The sequence below is a fragment of the Mauremys mutica genome, chromosome 3 (assembly GCF_020497125.1).
Source record: "Mauremys mutica isolate MM-2020 ecotype Southern chromosome 3, ASM2049712v1, whole genome shotgun sequence".
Lineage (NCBI taxonomy): Eukaryota > Metazoa > Chordata > Testudines > Geoemydidae > Mauremys > Mauremys mutica.
The window spans coordinates 112,984,816-112,996,540 of NC_059074.1; the positions used below are offsets into that span (position 1 = coordinate 112,984,816).

General features: G+C 44.5%; 1 protein-coding gene across 2 annotated transcripts in view; it reads right to left on the reverse strand.

Moving 5' to 3' along the window:
• Positions 1 to 7,012, reverse strand: part of KATNA1 (katanin catalytic subunit A1) — a 26,772-nt gene extending 19,760 nt beyond the window's left edge. The window contains exon 1 of one of the 2 annotated variants that reach the window (XM_045008982.1): positions 6,917 to 7,012. The gene's annotated coding sequence lies outside the window, so the exon portion shown is untranslated. Of the gene's footprint in view, positions 1 to 6,624; positions 6,644 to 6,916 lie in introns of those variants that run through there. The other variant, XM_045008981.1, reaches the window with a different exon arrangement.
• Positions 7,013 to 11,725: the final 4,713 nt, after the last annotated feature.

Consider the following 11,725-nt stretch of genomic DNA (forward strand, 5'->3'; position numbering starts at 1 on the left):
GAGGGAATGAACAGAACAGGTAATCATCAAGTGATCCATCCTGTCACTGTTCCCAGCTTCTGGTAAACAGAGGCTAGGGACACCAACATGGGACAACAATAAAAGCCAACATGTTTATTTACAAAATAGAATGGATTAAGTGATACCAAGTAAGAGAGATAAAGAAAGAGAGATATGTTTACAAGCAAATAAGTGAAAACATCTAAAAATCTAAAACTTTTACTAGTAAGATACAGTCTTTGTTCAAGATGGATTCTTCACCCAACAAACTCCTTTCCAGCTTTTTACTAGCAGGGCTATCCAGGACCCAACACAGAGATCAAATTGCTTGGTTTCTTTGTTTCCTAAGGTGAAGGATAAAGATGGACTCCATTGCTTATATCACCAAAGGGAATGCCTTTGTCTTACAAGTCAGAAAGGCCTGCTGGAGATTCAGTCTCCTGTCTCTCTCTAGGGTCCAGAAACCTTTATAATTCTCGGTCTTTCAAGTTCAGGATCAGGATAACTCCCAATGGTTCAGCTCGACAGCTTTGTTTACTGCTATTATGTAAACACTCCTTTGTCTAGGACAGACCTGTTTATGATCTTTATCTAGACGAGGCTGTCTGGTCTTTAACGTGTTCTAGTAACATCATACAGAGATAATTCACAACTTCATATATAACGTTTACACATGCATTTTACAATTATATTAATAACAAGCATGTTATTAGCTTTCATATGATACCTCAACACATACTTTGTACAAATATTATTGCACTCTGTGTAGGGTGCAAATACAGGGGTGCCTAGGGTCAAAGTGAGTGCTTTTATAATTTATACTCAGGTAAAGGAGAAAATCCCTGGAAATATTCATTTTTAGGAGGGGGTTCACGAGACGACAGTTTAGTGAAAGGGGTTCTCAGGTTGTTAAAGTTTGGGAACCACGGTTATAGACCCTTCTGCCTGTCCCACTCTGCTCCAATCCACTACCTGTGGCTTCTGTCCCCCTTCCCTTCTGAACCCCAGCCCCCTTCCACTCCTCCCCAACTGGCTCCTCTCTCCCTCCTCCTCCTGTGCTTCCCCCCACCCACTGACTCTTGCAACCCTCCACCCACTTACTGCATTCCACTGTGGCTGCTTCCTCCTCCTCCTCCAACTACCCAGCTCTACCAGTGCTACCACTGTCCACAGAGTACAGGAAAGAGTCTCCCTGCTGAGTTCCTGTGCCCAGTACCACAGTGGCTCCCAGAGCTGCAGGGAGGAGCAATTAAAGGGAAAGTACTTCTCAGCCCCTGCAGCCCTGGGAGAAAGCATGCTTGGTACAGCTGGACTCTGAAGAATTTAGGTGCAAAACTGACTAGCTGCCACTGACCATATGAAAAAAAAAATCACAATTTTCACAGAGATGCAATAGGCACATCCCTGACACTCAGGAGACTGCTCCCCTTCCTGCCACATTTCAAGTCCCTGCTCCAAAGCATGGAGGTGTTAGCGCTCCAATGAACAGTGGCAAGAATTTTGAACATGGGCAAAACAGTGTCTAGTATTCCCTAACCTTGTTCTTGGAAATGACTGTACCATTTTGGCTCAAACTTTCCCAAAAATTCAGCTTGAAGCAGACAACTGACAGGGGAAATTTCAGCCTGAATAGTTAAAGTTCAGCAACATTATACGCAAGTGTAAAGAATGCATTAAAATGGGAATTGTCGGGCAACTTGAAGCATGGGCAGTAACACCAGCTCTGCCTACGATCACAGTTCCTCTTATCTTTCCTTTCTAAGGGACACAATTCCAGTCTTTTCAGTGTCTTCACGTGAATTTTCCCATGCCCCAAAATCAGTCTCATCTTTCTGAATGCCTTTTAATTATGCTATATCCTTTTTGAGATGAAGTGACAAGTATTACATGCAATATCCCAAATGAAGCCACACCACTGATTCACATAATGGCATTTTCCCCATATTATTCTCTATGCCATTTCTTATACATTCTAACTTCTTGTCTACCTTTTTGATCGCAGGTGCATATTAAGCAGAGGCCATCACTGAGGTATCCACACATCTATACAGCCAAGACTAATGAGTCTCCCATCCCTGGTCAACAGACTGGAGCTTATAAAGATCATCCCCACACTCTACAAATAGCTGTAGAGACAGTGCTATGAATTTGCAGTTCCGGTTCTGAGGCCTATGGAGAGTTCCCTATGTAGCTTTTTTAAGAGCACTAGCATCACAAGCCCGTCTGTTGGGAGGCTCATGGCCACATGCTCTGTAGTTGTACTCAGTGATGCCTAGTTCCCTTTCATGGAACAGTTAATTTAGATTTTGGGAAAAGGTTTAACTTAAAGTTTTCAGAAGAAATCTATGTAAGGGTCTCTTGTTATGTAGGAGAAAATACATAAAGTTCACCAAGGATCACTACAGATACTACCACAGGTTTTAATAGCAATAGTCAAGATCAAGCATTTCCACATGTGGTCATCCTACCAGATACACCTGTTTCCCTGTCCCATGAATTTTAAACTGATGACTAAACCTGCTGAAATAACAAGTTAAGCAAGATGCCACTAAACATTTTAAATCAAGTAATGGCATGTTACTAATGTAGAACTAGGCTTTCAAAATAAAGAGTAAGAAAACCATAACATAGCCATATACAATAAATACAGTGTAGAACTCTGAGCAGAGCAGGCGTTTTTTATAAATCTGTGCAGGGAAAAAAACAGTTCAACCATATGAGTGTTTTTTCTTCCAAATATGTAGTCACAAAGAACAGAGAGGAAACAAAGGAAATGAATAATCCCTGAATGGAAAGAAGAGAAGGCATGGAATGCCTAGCCAGGAAAATGGGTGTAAGAACACAAAAGATTGATGCTGTACTGGTCCACTAAATGACTTTTCCAAGTTAAAGAAAAATGAAGAAAGTAAACAATATGCAAAGGAACAAAATAGGCAGAGAATGTGAGTAGGAAGAGAGACAGTTACATCAGTGGATTTTTGCTTGTTTCAACAAAACACAGATGTTTCTCCAAAAGTTATCTGAGGGCTGTCAGTTTAGATGTGGGTGCTAAAGAGGCAACAATAACAGAATTTAATCTATTTGCTGCCCAAGATTTAGCCCAGGGGTCGGCAACCTCTGGCACGCGGCTCACCAGGGTAAGCACCCTGGCGGGCCGGGCCAGTTTGTTTACCTGCCACGTCCGCAGGTTCAGCCGATCGCGGCTCCCACTGGCCGCGGTTCGCTGCTCCAGGCCAACAGGGGCTGCGGGAAGCGGCGCGGGCCAAGGGATGTGCTGGCCACGGCTTCTCACTGCCCCCATCGGCCTGGAGCGGCGAACCGCAGCCAGTAGGAGCCACGATCGGCCAAACCTGTGGACGCGGCAGATAAACAAACTCGCCCAGTCCGCCAGGGTGCTTACGCTGGTGAGCCGCGTCCCAGAGGTTGCTGACCCCTGGTTTAGCCTATAATCCAGGCTATGTCTTCACTGCAATTCAATGTGTGATTGCAGTACGGATAGACAAACAGCAAAAATAGGTACATACTCACTTTGCTAGCCTGCACTGAAACTCATGCCGCTGCGTCTACACTGCTAATTTTAGCTCTACTAGTATGGGTAAAGATAATACAAGTATGGCGTGCTGCAATCACACCCTGAACTGCAGTGTGGACATAGGGTATTTTACTTCGTAATGTAGGCTAATTTAAAATGCCAAAGCAGCAGATAATTTTTCTTTCAAATTTTGAGTCCTAAGTGTTGCTGTTTTGAGATTGATGATTTTCATAAATACCAACGCCTAATGCATTCATATTTGCATCACAGTTTTACTACCAATTTTTCTTCATTTATATTGTTGGATAGCACACTGATCCTAGATATTTAAACTGTGCTTGTTACCATTTTAGTGGAGCTCTATTCTACACTGTCTTTTAAAGAACAAGAATAGATTATATGAGCTAAGTGGACTGTGTAACACTATTTCCTCTTTACCTTTACTGTTATAGAATTAGACCTCGGAAATACATATTGTCTTTCAGAACTGTTCCAGACTGGTTCCATATACAAACAAGTAAATGCAAATCTAAGAAAATCAACTCCTTTACTAGACAAAATATTTTAATTTATGTGTGCACAGTGGAACTAGATGACGATAAAGCAGATAGTACTATGTAGACTTTTATCAATTAGAACCATTCCCAGAATTGTATTCTATGAAGCGATCTACGGACAAAGACAATAGGGTGAAGATGAGTTTGTAAAGTCACCATCAGGAAGGAAACAATGCAAAGAATCCACATGGAATTTTGCCCTCTTAGATAAAGAAAGATAAATGGCATTTGCAATCCCATTGTTAATCCTTGAGATTAAAAGTAGTAGTTCACACATATTAAGGACAAATCATGCTTTTTTTCCTCCACAGAAGAACCCTCGAATAGCCAAATCTATGCAATTTCACCATACAAGATTTGGGAAGTCATGTAGTGGCTGGACACCCCCTAACCTCCCAACACACATACTTGGTTTAAACAAATCCAGTTCCACAACGGTATTCAACATATCATATGTGGGGGCCTGCTGCTGTATCAACTATAACATGGATCCACCAACTACTCTATTCACATGCACCACAAGTAGGCTAGAGGCAGTCCTAGGGCCAGAGTAACATTAATGGAAGAGTTCCAATGCTAGCTATAAAGAGGCCTAAGAATTTTTTTCCAGGCCCAGAGGAACACTTCATCACACAACCTGGTTGCTTAGACTGAGCTAAAGCCAGGTTTTTTGGGGCCTTAGGCAGTTTCTATTATTTCAATTTGTTATGCACACTCAGGAAAATCGTGGTATCAGTTCACATTCAGAAAGTTTAACTACAAGATTGACTATTTTAAAAAAAAGTTTATATTCTGCAGGAACTCATGGAAAGTCCCCTAGCACTCTCTTGACTCATGAGGGCCCTCAATATCAGCAAGTGGATTTGTTAAGTCTGGCAACTGTATTTTAGTTGCCAAGATGGAATACTAGATGTGAAATTAGGTGCATGTGTTTCTCTCAGGACTCTATGTGCTATGTATTCTGGTTCATGTTTCCAATTCTGTTTTTTTCCCCACCTAGCCATGTGTGCTTTTCTGAAATGTGCCAGTAGTTTATTTCCTAATAGATTGAAGTGGTGTGCATCTTTTAAAAAACAGTTTATTCTGGAACAGCCCTTCTTATTTTACTAACTGAAAAGGTCTGTGTTTCAAGAATGGTTGCCTAAAAGCATGTCAGATCCTCTGACGTAAGGGAGGGTTACAGCATTCTGTACTGAAGACTCAAACTTGACAGGAAAAAATAAAAAAGGACTTCTAACAGACAAGGGCCAAGTCGAAGTTATTCTATATAAACATAAGCATATATGTGACCCTTAAAATATTATTAATTCATACTTAGCTTCGGATAGAAATACAATGAAGAAGTGAGAGCCAATTTATTTCTCCGTAGCACATAACTGACATACATCAGCACATGCAGTCTTGTTTTAAGCTACTTTATCCAGTGGCGGATTAGCCACTAGGCCAATGAGGCTGTGCCAGGGGCCTTGGCCAATTTGGCGTCCCCGCGTCCTGACCCCACTCACCCAGCGCTCCTGCCAATGAGCGCGGTTGGGGGAACAAGGGCTTGCCCTGCTCTGCCCCACTGCTCCCGCTGGGGGGTGGGGTTGGGGCACAGGGGCTTGCCCTGCTCTGCCTACTGGGGGGCAAGGGAAGCCCCTGCACCCCAATTCCCCAGCAAGAGCGGGGGGGGGAGGACTGGGGGGAACTGCAGGTGGAAGGGGTGGGCAGGGGCTCCCACTTGCTCTGGCCCAGGGCCCCACAAAACTTTTAGCCTCCTTTGACTTTATCAGAAGAACAAAAGCACATGTGATAAGGGCTGCACATGGCAAGCTGCAAGTTGTCATGACCGGTATAGACAACAACAGCAATTACTGGAGCAACTCACATAGAAAATGCAGTTTGATCACTGTATTTAAAAAGGTTTTAATAATGTTATGAATGACAAGGGATTGCAGGATGTTATAAAAATTGTGCTGTTTAGAGTGCACGGCTATGGTGGAGAACTTTGAAAAAAGTTAAGTTAGCAAATATTTTAATAGCAACTAGTGATCGGGTGGTGTATTAAAGGAGCTTTTGCTTCACCATGATCCTTTTTATTGGCAGAGGCCTCATTTTAAGCCTTAGTTTATAGTTTCTTTAGCAAAACACTTTAATTTGAGATGTGAAACGAGTGAGGCAGGCACGGAACACTGTCTAGTCTAAACAGCCTCCAGAAGAGGTCCAAGTAAGACTTTCTTCCATTTGTTTTGTTTTCCAGAGATTTCCAGTTCACACCCACAACGATTTCCCTAAATGTGTCTCCCTGTCCTAGGTCTCAGCCATGACCTCAACACCACACAATAGCGGGGAGCCAGCTGCGGGGTCGGAGGGAAGAAATCGCCTCTGAGATGACAAGGGAATAACAGCGATACACGCTGTATACACAGACACCCCCCCGCCCCCACAGGCCGCTATGGGACACCGGCCCCCGCAGCGCTCCGCTCCCCCCACCCGACCTAACGCCCTAGGGCTGCTGCTGCTGCAGCCAGGAGCGGGCACAAGGGCCCGACTCGCCTGGGGCAGCTGGAGGCGCCTGTCGCGGGGCGAGGCGCGGCCTCCCCGCCGCCCGGGTAGGCCGAGGACCCGCCGCAAGCCGGTCGCCGGCCCCGCCCCATCCAGAGCCCGGCACCTCAGCGCGCGGCTGGGGGGGGGGGGGGATTAGGGCGGCGGGGTCGCAGCGGCCTCGCGAGCCCCTGGGGTCCAACGGCAGTTCGGGGCTGAGGAGACCCCGTAGGAGGAACGGCGGGCCCGGGAGCCCCGCAGCCCCGGGGGCCCCTGCCTGGCCGGGGGACGCGCGGACACTCACTCGTCTCCAGCGCGCTCCGTCAGCTCCGTAACGGCGGCGCCGCCGCTCTCGCGCCCCTCCCTCTCCCACCACCCCGCCCCCCGCGCCTGCCGCGTCCCTTTGTGGCCCGTTCGAACGCAAATCTGCCTGCGTCACTTCCTGGAAGCCTCGCGCGGCGCGCCCGCTTTGCCTGCTACAGCGTGTGGGCTGTGGGGCCGGGCCGGACCCCACCCCGCCTGAGGGGCCTGGGAGGGGCTCCGCCGCCAGCCCGTGGCGCGCCCCCTCCCTTCCCGGGTTTGCAATCGCCCGTCCGTGGGGAAACGGAGCAGAGAAAAACAAACAGAATCGTGGCTCCCCTCGCGCTCGTACTTGTCAGTGTGAACCCAAGAGCTATTCCTAAGTGCCCGGGCCAGGACTCGAACCCACACGTCCCGCCTAGCGGGCTAGAAGGCGATCGTCGAACAGAGAGAATTTAGCTATAGCTCAGTCAGCTGTGGTCTCACCAAGCAACTCTTCACAGCAAGCCCTGGGCAAATCGGGAAGGGCTGGCTTTGGCTGACACTCAGGGCTAGCACTAGGTATTGTATTGTCTATAGGGCAGGGGTTCTCAAACTGGAGGTCACAAGGTTATTACATGGGGGGGGTCATGAGCTGTTAGCCTCCACCCCAAACCCCACTTTGCCTCAAGCATTTATAATGGTGTTAAATATATAAAAACACAATTTTAATTTGGGAGAAGGTTACACTCAGAGGCTTTCTATGTGAAAGGGGTCACCAGTACAAAAGTTTGCTATAGGGGAAAACTTTTTTGGCATCCACCCGTACCCAAACCATGCAAGCAAAAAAAAACCACCCTCAAAACAAAGGATTTGGCATCCCAAAATGTGGTGTGTGAGCAGTAGCTCTAGTCCTTACAGCATGCCCTCATTTTGCTATCGGGGAGTGTGGGGGGAATCACTTGCTTTAAAGAAATCAACAAATGTCTGCCTGTTACCCTCAAAAACAAATCAAGTTGAACATTTTTAGGTTGAGCAATATGTCTGTTTGGGCCAATAAATTAACATGTGCCACAATCAGGAAGGTGAACTCTCGCGAAGAAAGAAAGCAGGTTGGTGCGCATTCAATTCTTATCAAGTACGTCCTCGAAGGAAAAATCAACAAGGGAGCTCGTGCCAGCCTCTTCAGCTCAACAGTACTGCCAGCAATGTTGTACAGCAGCAAAACATAGGCACTGACGAAGACAGAGGAGCAGCAACTGTCTGTTACAGAGAGGGCGATGGAAAGAATAATTCTGGGGATTTCAATCCGTGACCGAGTCCCCAATGAAGTGATGAGACAGCAAAGTGGAGTGCAGGACATTGTTGTTGAGTGCAAGCATAGTAAAATGTGATTGTCCGGGCATATAGTGAGGCTCACTGACAATCAATGGACTACAGCTTTCACCGAGTGGTACCCATGCCAGGAACTGAAACGACCACTCAGCCAACCTCCAAAGAGATGGGAAGATTTTATTGTGAAAAGACATGGCTGCACATGGAGGAAGGAAGGCCAGGATACGAGAAGAATGGAAGATGTGTTGTGATCGGCGCAATCTATCCGAGGGCTGAAGAACCGATCGATCAAGGTGACCATATTTTTGCTGACATGGCTTTCACTTGTTCTGCCATTTGTGGCAGAGTGGGCTCAGTTAGGGCAGCTGAGGCTCTTTTAAATGTTTCTGTTTAAAGGGGAACTGTCACTTTAGATTTAGCCTTGACTTCAAAAACAGTTGATAAGGGAACACAGGCACACTCACACACACTCTGAGCTCCTTCTAGAACTGGGCTTTAGTTTTAAAAAAAAATGTTTATGCAGCCCAAGACAAATACAAATATTCATAACAAAATACAGTGGATATTTTTTTACTATCTTGCAGTGTTTGCCAACTGAGCATTCAAGCACTGTGGTAGTGCATTAGAACCTAAAAGTGAAATCTACTAGAAAATTACTATAAATCAAAGCAGAACTAAATCCTTTTAATTTCCTGTGCAGTAACATACATAAATATAAATAATAAAAAGTTGTTTTGAAAATCATTAGCATTACTAATCTAATCTATGAGTAATACAAGTAAAAGCATTTGTCATTTAGAAGACATCACTTTTAACCTGGCAGTGTCCCTTTAATCAAGTCAGACTGAATGGCAATAAAATTACATCATAATGGTTTAAATTGTTAAATCATTGGAATACATTCTTATTTAGGAAGAAGGGAATTTGAAAAATTATAAGTGTGTGACACAATGAGTCTGCATGTATGATGTATCCTTTTTACCTTTTCCTCCATTGTTGTTTGGGGGGCAGGATACGTGGAGCCTGAGGTAATGTGCCTTGTTTGCCACTCAAGGTATACCATACAAGCTGTGCCTGCTCTGCACTTTAGGTCAGGACATCCATTTGGAAGTCCTGCATCAAACTCCATTTGTCCCCATTACTAGGAATCTTTGTTGGACTCCCTGAAATTGAAGGCCCAGTAGAATAATCTCTACTTTAAAACTTTTAAGTAATGTGACAAAGTTGTGAGCCATGCTCACACTCCTACTAATTCCCCAACATTTCTTTTGTCCTCCATGTCTTAAATGTAAAGGAATAATTATGTAATTCTATCATTTGCTATAGTACTTCCAGATTTACTCAGGAGCCATAGGGCTGGTTGCATTGATTTAGCTCTGTGGTTCATGAACACCTGGGGGTTCGTGAAATGTTACAGGGGGGTTTCGGGAAAAAATTCCCTAATGGCGGACAGAGCTGTCCCTAGGGACCCAGGGCAGCATGGGGCCAGCAGCCTGCAGCCCCTGGACTTCCAAGAGCTAAGCAGATCAATGCAAGCATATCTATCACACTGAGGAGATTTAAACTTCAAGGCTCCTTATAAGAAACAGAAAGGGAGGTGAATATTTTTTGCTGTTTTTAAAATTAAATAGGCAGATAGTATTGTTTTTAAAATTATTATGAACAACAAATTTAAGCTTTGTTGTAACGTGCACTGTTTGGCTTGACTGCTCAAGACCTGAATGCTTGTGTAGGAGGAACTCTTTTGAGTTGGCTTCTTAAATACCTTCATGCTGTTTCACATCTGATACTCCTTGATGAAACATAGGAGCCTTGTATTATAACAGGCTTATTCAAAGTGATACAAGCTACAAAAGTGAGATCTTGGAAAAGTGTTGCTGTTTTCATAATGTAATAAAAATGCTGTAATGATAAATAATTAATAATAGTGTGTAATAAGCATGTCATAAAACAAATGTTATATTTCCAAGATCACTGCTTTTATAATTTATACTCAGGTAAAGGAGAAAATCCCTGGAAATATTCATTTTTAAGAGGGGGTTCGCAAGACTTGACATGCTAGTGGGGTTCACAGGCTGTTAAAGTTTGGGAACCACTGATTTAGCTAAATGAAAGCAAACTGATTTAATTAAATCAGTGCAACCCCCTAAAGCAGATATGTATTTAAGATTGAGTGCTATATTTTGATTTTGCTTGAGCTAAGTTTCTAACCAATTTAAATCTAAATAAGTGCTCGAAACATGCACAGACAGGGCCCTGTTAAAGTTGCAGTCAGGAGCAAGGGTGCTCTGTTCCCTTTAGCAACCCTCTGACCATTCTCCAGTTTCTTTACATGCCAGTTTAAATTATTTTCTTAGAATAAAACATGTCAAAATATTTTTTTATTCAAATACACATTTCAGAGCAGAGCCCTTACATTTCTCTCTTCTGCTGGATTTCTTCACTAAGATATGCAAGACCAGCACAAAGCACCTCTAAAATTAATGGAAGGAACCTGTGTGAGGGTTTGGGAATGTCATTTTATGAATTCCATTTTGTTTTCATAGAATCATAGATTAGGTTTCAAACAGACCTCAGGAGGTCATCTAGTCCATCCCCCTATTCAAAGCAGGACCAACCCCAACTAAATCATCCCAGCCAGGGCTTTGTCAAGCTGGGCCTTAAAAACCTCTAAGAATAAAAATTCCACAACCTCCCTAGGTAACACATTCCAGTGCTTCCTCCTAGTGAAATAGTTTTTCCTAATATCCAACCTAGACTGCCCCCGTTGTGATTTGAGACCATTGCTTCTTGTTCTGTCATCTGCTGCCACCACAAAGAACAGCCTCGCTCCATCTTCCATCCTTTGGAACCCCCCATCAGGTAGTTGGAGGCTGCTATCAAATCCCCCCTCACTCTTTTCTTCTGCAGACTAAATAAGCCCAGCCTCGCAAGTCATGTGCCCCAACCCCCTAATCATTTTCATTGCACTCCACTGGACTCTCTCCAATTTGTCCACATCCTTTCTGTAGAGGGGGATTGTAAACCTGCATTGTAGAGTAGAACCTCCAGTTTGTGTATGGACCTATATTGTCAGGAGCCAGTTTGAACTGATATATGCATAGCCAGGTTGGAGAAGGAAGCTTTCCTCACTTTGGAAATCTAACACAGAATGATCCATCCAGACTGACCCTGACTTGCTAAATGATGTGTCTTGGTTTACCAGGGCCTCCCTGTGAACCAAGAGGGATTGAGTATGTGAACTCCAGCCTAGATGGAACAGGGGATCAGGACCAAGTCAGTGTATATAAGTAAGAGAACTTGTGTGTAGGGGCCAAGTGTAGGACTTGCTGCACTGGAGACATGGGAGGCTCCACCTACACTGAACATAGACAGATCTCAGACCCAAACCAGAGGGGTGAGATCAGCCTAAGGTAGGATTTGCATTTAGATGTTTGTTGTTTTTCTATAGAGCTGTGAATGTTTTATGCTCCTGAGAGTAAAAAGTGGATACGTTTAA